This window comes from Hibiscus syriacus, unplaced genomic scaffold, assembly GCF_006381635.1.
Source record: "Hibiscus syriacus cultivar Baekdansim isolate YM2019G1 unplaced genomic scaffold, ASM638163v2 tig00113124_pilon, whole genome shotgun sequence".
NCBI classification, from domain to species: domain Eukaryota; kingdom Viridiplantae; phylum Streptophyta; class Magnoliopsida; order Malvales; family Malvaceae; genus Hibiscus; species Hibiscus syriacus.
In genome coordinates this window covers 1,273,687-1,283,008 of record NW_024063444.1, presented here as the reverse complement: position 1 = coordinate 1,283,008, position 9,322 = coordinate 1,273,687, and the positions used below count along the sequence as shown (strand labels likewise).

The following is a 9,322-nucleotide window of genomic DNA, read 5'->3' as shown; positions in this document are numbered from 1 at the left end:
GAAGAGCATGATTTCATCAGTAGTACTACAGATGAATTTTGCAATTTTTTTGCCGATGAGTAAACTCCGAATCTTCAATGGTGGGGCTCAGGGGCTGAATCAAAAAGGTATGAAATTATGGGATTTGATGTAAGCAGACGAAATTATGAAATTTTGTCCGAAGAAAGGAGTAGAGAAATGTCGTGGGGGCCGTCGCGTAGTTGTTGGCGAATCAGGAATGGGTTGCGAGTGACCACTGAGGTGGCCAATGTGGTTGGAGAATGATTCGTAATTGGAAGCGTTTTTTACTTTCTTCTAGGAATGGCAACGGAGTAGGTTTGGGGCGGGTTTTGCTCGCCCGTCTCCGAATTGAAATGGATCCCCATCTCCGATCTCGACCCGATCTCTGTTGGGTTTTTTATCGAGGCGTCCCGTCGGGAATTTTTTTTGTCCCGCCCTCGAACCCGAACCCGAAAATATTATATATAATTAATATAAAAAATATAAAATATTATATATATATATATATAATTGGGGTGGGACGAGGATACATTGTCCCATCCTTGAATCTGACCCAAAAAAATCCCCGAAATTCGACCCGACTCGACATCATTCAAACCCGACCCGATCCGAACTTGATCGGGTTTCGAGTTTCCCCATCGGGTTTAGGTCATTCTGTCATCCCTACTTTCTTCTTGTGTAAATGAAAAATATCTTCAAAAATCCATTGTTGAAAAGTAAAGGGCATTTTCGTTCTAAAATATATAGATAGCATCTTTTAACACGAGTAACCTAGTGTTCTCGAGAAATTTATCATTTTTAGAAAGATATCTTCTTCTAATGACATTAATTATGGTCGTTAATCCGTATAAACAAGTTATTGGAGAGTGTTTATTGTTGTTTCAGTAGTGGGCGTGATTTCAAATTCTGTTTTTCTACTCGATTCTTCAATCAAATCTGTTTTTCTCATGAACCTTCTTCAACACAAGTAATTGGCCTTCTCGAGAAACGTATCGTTTCTAAAAAGGTGTCCTCTTCCGGTAGCATCATCTTCTTATCACTTATGACGTTGATATGATAAATAACACATCCACTCGAGAATCAATGGCTTCCCTTGTACATAGAATTCGAGAAATTTCTTGGGAAAATTCTCGTTCTATCAAAACCCGACCTTTTGGGGAAACTTCTCGTTCCATCAAACCCACCTATCTTATGAATCGGATAGTTGAAACTATGTACTATCTATAGGAATCTCGTCTACAAGAAAAACAAATATCCTAATTAGTCACACCCTCGTATCGATTAATTATGCTTTTTCATTGTACTACTTTTGTAATTAACAAAATATATTAGTTAGTTTTAAATTTCTTTTTGTTTCGAATCATTTTCAACACGATTTTTACACTGTTTAGAATGTCTCGTATGTACAAAACCATAAATTACAAAAATATTATGCCTCTAATCTTATAAATTACGAAAACATTTAGATTAACTTCCCGAAAATACTCCCTGAACATGTTTATCAATCAATTTTAGCATTTTCTTCAAGAACAAAACCAAGCTTCAGAACCATTTTCAACGTGATTTTTAAACCGCTTACAATATCTTGTATGTATTGATATTACCCTCGGTTGAAAAATAAGTTATAATACTACGCTCCTAATCTTATAAATTACAAAAAATTTTAGATTAACTACCCGAAAAAACCTCTCGATTGTGCCTATAAAATCATTTTAGTTTTTTCTTCAAGCACAAAATAAACTTTGGAGCCATTTTCAATGCGATTTTTAACATGCTTACAATATCTTGTATGTGTTGATATTGGCCTTAATTGAAAAATAAATTTTAATACTACGCCTCTAATCATATATAAATTACGAAAAAATTTTAAATTAACTACCTGAAAATGCCTCTCAAATGTGCCTATAAACACTTGTAATTTGAGCTGGAAATGTATATAACTCATGTTCTATGTAACATCCTTAACTCATATACGTATTCTTATACGAGTTAAAGATATCACATCAATCGTATAAAACTTTTGCTATTTGAAAGTCGATGAAAATTTTGTTTCTTTTAAAATTTCTAAATTTAACATTTATCTCAAACCATTTAATTACATAAAATCAAAATTTAATAATTTAATGCCAAAATCAAATTCGTTTTTAAGTAGCAAACATAGTAAATCTATATTGTTCAATATCATAAATGATACTGTTAAATTTAAAAATCAACCAATTAATATTTAAAACATAATTTATTAAAATACTATTCAATTATACTACTAACTATACTTTAAAAACTTCTATATTTAAAATATTTATCACCTAAATAAATTTCATATAAGAGCAATTAAAAATTTTCTAATATACATGCCACTATATAATTAAAAATTTATATTGTATGATGTCTAATGTCCTTACCGATTCTGGATGCATACTCTATTTCTCATAAATGATGCTAGCACACTTTCTACTTTGTTCGCTTGCTTGAACCTACGTGTGAAACAATCACGCGCTAAGTTTTCACTTTGTGAGACATTCAGGTTAACTAACTAAACATTTATATAATAATAAAAACAAAACATTATATAAAGAAATCATTTATAAAATCAATTATGCAAATAAAATTTAACTTTAAAATATAAAAATCAAACTTGTATAATTTATTTTCCTATATTGTTCCTTTTTCATGTATTCCATTTCAGAGCATTTTATAGCCCAGAGTTTGTGTTTGAGTGTTTTATGTTGTGTGTAGTATAAATTGTTTGTATCTGTATAGTACATTTAGTGCCTGTAACTGTGATTGCACCATAGGTACACTATGAATATACATGTACTGTAGAACACATCAACATTGTACCTATGAATCCCGAATGCATAAATATACCCAGTAATTGTACACGAATATACCTCTGTGTGATCGATCAATAACACTCCATCTCATGACATGCCAATTGTACCACTATTCTCAAGTCACATACACAGACTTTTATTAAAATCATATATCGTTTCACACTTATTCAAAACCATGTAATAAAATATATCATTTCTCCTATACAATCATTCGCCTAGATAATATCAAAATCTCATAAGTAAAATCTGTATTGGGTAGTTCATACCCAAAACATTCAAATATCATGTAATAAAATTCGTATAAAATGTATTGGGTAAGTTCATACCAAAATCATTTAAAAACTATTTAATAAATCAATATAAAATATCATAAAATAATTCAAATTGTTTTCATTTGAAAACATTCAAGATTGGCTTATAACAAGTCATCCTCATATTATATATAAAATAGGAAAAATGCATTCACATGTTGGCTCACTAGTGTGCTTTACTTATGCTATTGTTTTCACTCTCGAACTTTGTCTTTTCCTTTTTGTTTGCTCTAATATTGATATTGATCACAATCTACTCGGAAAATAATTACCCAACATAACAATTTTGATCTAACTAACTTACTAAACACATATTTGTACAATCTAAAAAATTACAATAAATAAATATTCAACACTAATTTCTATAACTAAATCAATTCTACTCAACTCTTGCAAAATAACCTTCCTAGCCCTTGAAAATAATAATTCTCAACTTTAAATCACTTAACTTTTCACAATTTAACATTTAACCCACAATTATGCATTTCTTCAAATTAAACCCCCATATTTTGAAACTTTTCAAATTGGTCCTTGCTATTCACTTTAATCCCTAACAATCATCATACTCGACCAATTTGACAATACTTCCAAATTAGTACATTAATATTGCACTTCTGCAATTTCACCACTAATTTTCCAAAAGGCCTACAATTTATTCCCTAGGAATTATTCAACTTCCAAATCAACCAAATTCAACATTATCATTCCAACTATAATTTCGAGCATATTACCTTAATTTTCAACATTTACTTGACAAACCTTCAATTTCTCAAAACTTGCAAAAAGGTCTTTTAAGCTTAACATTGATCCAAAACTTAATTCAAACATTATGAAATCATTATTCTATCTAATTCAAACCCAAAAAAAAATTTTATACAAATTTTCGTAATTTTTTCTCCATGGCCAATACTTTTGATATTCTCCCCTAATGGTCTCCAACTTTGATTCAAGCTTAATTTAATCACCTAGAACTCATTTCCATTCATTTTTAATCATTTCAATATAAAAAAAATCAAATTCAACAAATTTCCATAAGAATCATACATGGCCAAACATATTCAATAAAGTCCCCTATGATTTTTACTCCACTTTTAAACTTGTATATGATTACATAACAATCTTAAGATCAAAAGCTAACTTTATTTCATTGCTTTATCACTTCCCTTCATCCATCTTAAAAACCCACTTCACTCCTTATGCATGAAATCATGAAAAACTTATACCCAAAGAAAGAATTTAGTGGGGAACAATTTCTTATTTCACACTTTAGTCCTAATTCTAATTAAAATGGCTCAAAAATTGAAAACAAAGCTTGCTTACCTTTGTCTATGGAGTACACGGTTGATGGAGGAAGAAGAGAAGAGTTTTCTTGAAATTTATTCCAAAATATCTACTTAAAAAGCCATTAAAATGAATTTAAAATTCAATTTGGTCCAAAAGTCCAATTTACCATTAACGAATCCTAGTATTTATCCTCAGGCCATCCTTTTGTCTCCATTCTAATAACATTAAATAAATATAAAAATCACATTTACTAACTTCTATCTTTACCCTTCCAATTTTCCAAAATTTCAATTTAATCACTTAAATTCACTTTTCCAACTTTAACATGGAAAAAATCCACTTATTCATGTTAAATTCTACTGATTAAAAATATCATAATAATATTACTAACCTCATACTATCATCCTTCAAATTTTGTAAACTTTCGATTCGATCCAATTATCTGAATATTTTATCAAACTTTATCGCTTAATAGCCTTTTATACAAATTCCAGATAAAAACCTAAATTCCATAGAAGATCCATATTCAAGGATAAACTATTCATTTATGAAATTAAATTTGTTTTTGGGGAAAATTACTACTTTGGTCCCAAAATTTTTTCCCAGGTTTATACTTTGGCTACCAAACTTCTAAAAATTTAATTTTTGTCACTTGTCATAATTTTGAGGTATTACATTCTATATAACGCGAGGTTTGTTAAAAACTACTCGCGATAAATTGGTGGATGTTTCAGTTTCTCATGTACCTAGTGTGTCGGATAATGCAAGGTTGTTTAATTTAATATTAATTTGTATTATTTGAAATTGATGAAACGTTTCAGGTTCTCGTGTACCTCGTTTTTCGTATAATGTGAGATCGTTTAACCTAATATTAAATTATATTATCTGAAAAATGTTTCCACGTTGGAGGGTCTCGCGCCCGGTAGAACGCGATGCCTTTACACACGCTTTGTATGATGCGAGGAAATCCTACGTGTACAGTTTAGGAGTATTTTTCCAATTAGTGCCGTTCAGGGTTATTTTTCCAATAAATGAATTTTTGGGTGGTTTTTTTAACAAAAAAGTCAAAACTTTAAACAATGAAAAGCCAAAAGATGATTAAAGGATTACCCTAGAAAGCAACGCCACATGATTGGATACCTCAAATACAAGTGTCCATTGGGAGCCGCAGCTTTTTTGTTTTGTTTTAAACCCACTTTTTTTTCCTTTTATTTAAAAAACGAAATAGCAAAATTCTATTTTTATATTTCATTATTTATATCTATTTTACAATTTATTTTAATTTCGTAATTATAAATTCCAATAATATTATCATTAAAATTAAAATTATTTATTGAAAATATAAAGTATCTTATTATTTTATCCATAAATTATCTTATTTATTGAAAACCTTTTGTGATTGTGCCTTACACTTTCATGTTCTATCCTTTTCTCACGTTTTTTTACTCGTGTATGTTGAAAGTATGTCTCCAATTATTTTCAGTGACAAAAATATTTTTGAGACGTATATCAATAAAACAAAATTTTTATATGTGATAATTATCAATATATTTTTTAAGAGGAATAGAATTAATAAAATATGTAAATAAAAAATAAATTTTAGAGTGGATGGATACGTGCATGGGATCCACCACCGGCTAACAAGTTTAATATTATAATTTATATGTTTGGAAGGATTTTTCTCGTTTTAAAGAAAAAGAAAGTTTTCAGATTCAATTCAGTCCTTGAGTTATATCCCCCTTTTTACTTTGATGTGTTAGTTCTTTTTAATTCACTTTAGCACTTAAGCTATTATTCTATCATAATTTATGTGACAAATGATTTATTCATAACATGAATAAACAATTATATGGTCATTATTATTAGCTTGTATTGTCATTTTTAACAAATAAATAAATTTTTTAATAAATATTGAGACAAAAGCCATTGTTTAGGTATTATTATGGATAAAAAAATTGTTCAAGTACTAAAATTTAAAAGGATGTAAATTGAGGACTATATTGTAAATAAATCATAAATATAAAAACAAAAATGTTTATGGTTCCCACAGTCTTAGTTCCTACAATTTTATTTTCAATTTAAGTTTTTCTTTTTCCGGAAAATGGGTCCTACTTTTGGTCATGGCTCTTTTTATGAAGCTATTAGCAATGAAGGGCATGTGATGTGGGTCCATCCATGTCTGCATCAAAAGCTAGTCTTTTTCATCAACGGTCACAATCAACTTAAAGAATTGGATCAAAGCTGGAAAACTTTAGGAAACAGGAATGGTGCGTTTAATAAAGATTTATAATCATAAAAATAAAATAAATATATATATTCTTATAATATTGATACAAGAAATTAGTCCTCTCATATCATATAAGGGGTGATTGGATCATGAAATTCAAGATTCTTAGTGAAATTTTTTTTCCAGATTTAAATTCTCATGATTGGATGAAAAATATGCCCAATAGAGAGTAATAATATATTTCAAACAGTAAAAAAATTTCACTTTTTACCGGAAATGTTAATCTCTTGTTTTTCTTAGGTATTCTTGTATTCCCTGGGCTAAAATACTCTTTTTCCGTTTGCCTCTGTCATATTTTCTTCTCCCAAACGTTTTTTGCTATTGAACTCCACGGCACAGATTGGAGGAGTATCCGATTCTCGATAAAAAATTTACCCTTTGCTCTTCTTACTCACTTCATATGCTTTCAGGTTACTCATTTTCGTTCAATCTTTACTTATCTTTATTCCTTTTTGATTTGGGCGTTTGTGTTTTATTGGATTCCTGTTGAATCCATGTTTTTTTAATTTGATTTTTGGGTTTAAATAACAGTTAATAGAATTGAAATTTTCAAGTAATCTGTTCTTTTTTTTGGTTGCAAACGAATCTTAAGTTTTAGTATTGAAATTCTCAGCTCTTGGATTGAAATCTGCATCAGTGGGTAGGGTAGTGTAGTTGTTAGCTGCTTTCGTCATACAAGGTTTGCTCATAGAATGATTTTCCTGGTAATAGCAGTTGAAGTCCACCGCTTATAGTGTTTGTGTTTGAATTTCGGAAAATCTAGGTAGTTTTAGCTGCACTTGTTGACGGATGATTTTTCTTACTGGTAAACATTAGTTCTATTCACTCTTCTTTTTATCGGAAAAAATAGACCATTTATCAGATCTCAACTCATTTTAGTTTCTGATTTTCATTCAATTCTATTCGTGTCATATACTATATGTAATTGCAAACTCGTTGGGTGTCAATCCCATTTTCATATCAGTTTTGATTTTCTTCAGAGTTGTTGAATTTATTTATTTTTATTGTAAACAAAAGAATTGGATCATTGCAGAATTATTGGGCTTCTTTTCATTTTTCATTATAAATCTTCCATTTCGTTGTTGCAGAATTATTAACATTTGGGTTCATAGCACAGAGCAGAGTAGATTGACACAGAGGTAGCAATTAGCTGGTAACGAAGGGTTTCCATCAGTCAGCTTTGCCTTTGTAGGATAATCAGAACAAACAATAAAGTAATAATACATGCAATCTTAATTAATAGTTGTGCTATTTGTTGTAATGGGGAAATTTATATTTGCTAGTTTGCTTCCATAAATCCAGTGTTGTAGGGTTTCCATTGATTGATTGCTTTCTGCTGGTCTCTTTTGGGGGTGCTTCTATGGCTTTTGCGGCACCGGATATTCCATCCAGGGTTTCAAAAAACGGTTCGCGACCACGATTTCGGCCGCGATATAGCGGTTTTGCCGCCGTCCGAGTTACCCGCGACGGCCGCAATAGCGTCCGCGACGACCGCAATAGCGCTCGCGACGGCCGCAATCACGGTAAATCCAAAATAACCGAAAATACGACCGTGACCGTGATTTGAAACCCTGATTCCATCTGCCGAACGACAACCAGGTTTGTGAATTTTATATGGTATACAAATTTTACTGTGTTTTAATATGCAAGTTGAATTCTTGTTTCGCAAATGTACTGGTTTGTTTCTGCACGGCTGTGGTTTATCGTTTATCATTATTGTCTTCTCTGTCTTACATTTTATGTGACTGCAGATGATCCTTTGTATCGTGAACTATGGCATGCCTGTGCTGGACCTCTTGTCACGCTTCCTCGCGTAGGGGAGCGTGTTTATTATTTCCCACAAGGTCACATGGAACAAGTATGTCTACATGAACTTTAATCTGATAACTTTTTTGTATTGATCATATTTCATAATTTAACAAGTGTTGGTTGAATTGGTTTGTGAACCTTTGCCGTAGTGTTCTTATTTTGAGTAATAATGGTTCTATATTGGTTAATACGGTTATGGTTCCTGCAAGCACTTGGTTCTTTCCTTTTTGGTTTTTTATGCAGAAGAAATCATCTGGTATTTATTGGGTCATGCTTTCTTTAAAACAAAATGGGTACGATTCATTTTGGTGAATCACTTTAGGCAATCAATAATTTGAAGGTTGTATGTTGTGTCATGAAACCTTATTAACTTATATTGTCATATATATTTGAGTATTGGTAACAATTCACTGATACAATGAATTACAAAATGTTTATGGCAATATATAATTTCCTTCATGTATGTATTTACAAGAATATTTATACGTCTCCGTGTCTGAATATTTACTGTCAAGGTAATGTTTGTTAAATATTCGAAGATTATTTAAAAGGCATTTGTTATTTAGTTTTTGCTAATAAAACTCTATCCTCTATAGTATCTATTGAAGACTTATGTCCCTTATGATATTAAGTTTTAGGTGTAGGTTTTATAACTTGACACAATGTTTGGTTTATTAATCTCGAGTATTTTTTTATTCTTTGTGTACAGCTTGAGGCATCAATGCATCAGGGGTCACAACACCAAATACCTTCATTCAATCTACCATCTAAAATACTTTGCAAAGTGGCTTCTGTTC

The 9,322-nt window shown here is 30.7% G+C and overlaps 1 long non-coding RNA gene across 1 annotated transcript; it reads left to right on the top strand.

The window, feature by feature from the left end:
• The first annotated feature begins 8,227 nt into the window (after positions 1 to 8,227).
• On the top strand, positions 8,228 to 9,322 carry LOC120185803. Its single transcript, XR_005522155.1, has 3 exons — positions 8,228 to 8,315; positions 8,468 to 8,574; positions 9,235 to 9,322. It is a non-coding gene; the product is annotated as an uncharacterized LOC120185803 (long non-coding RNA).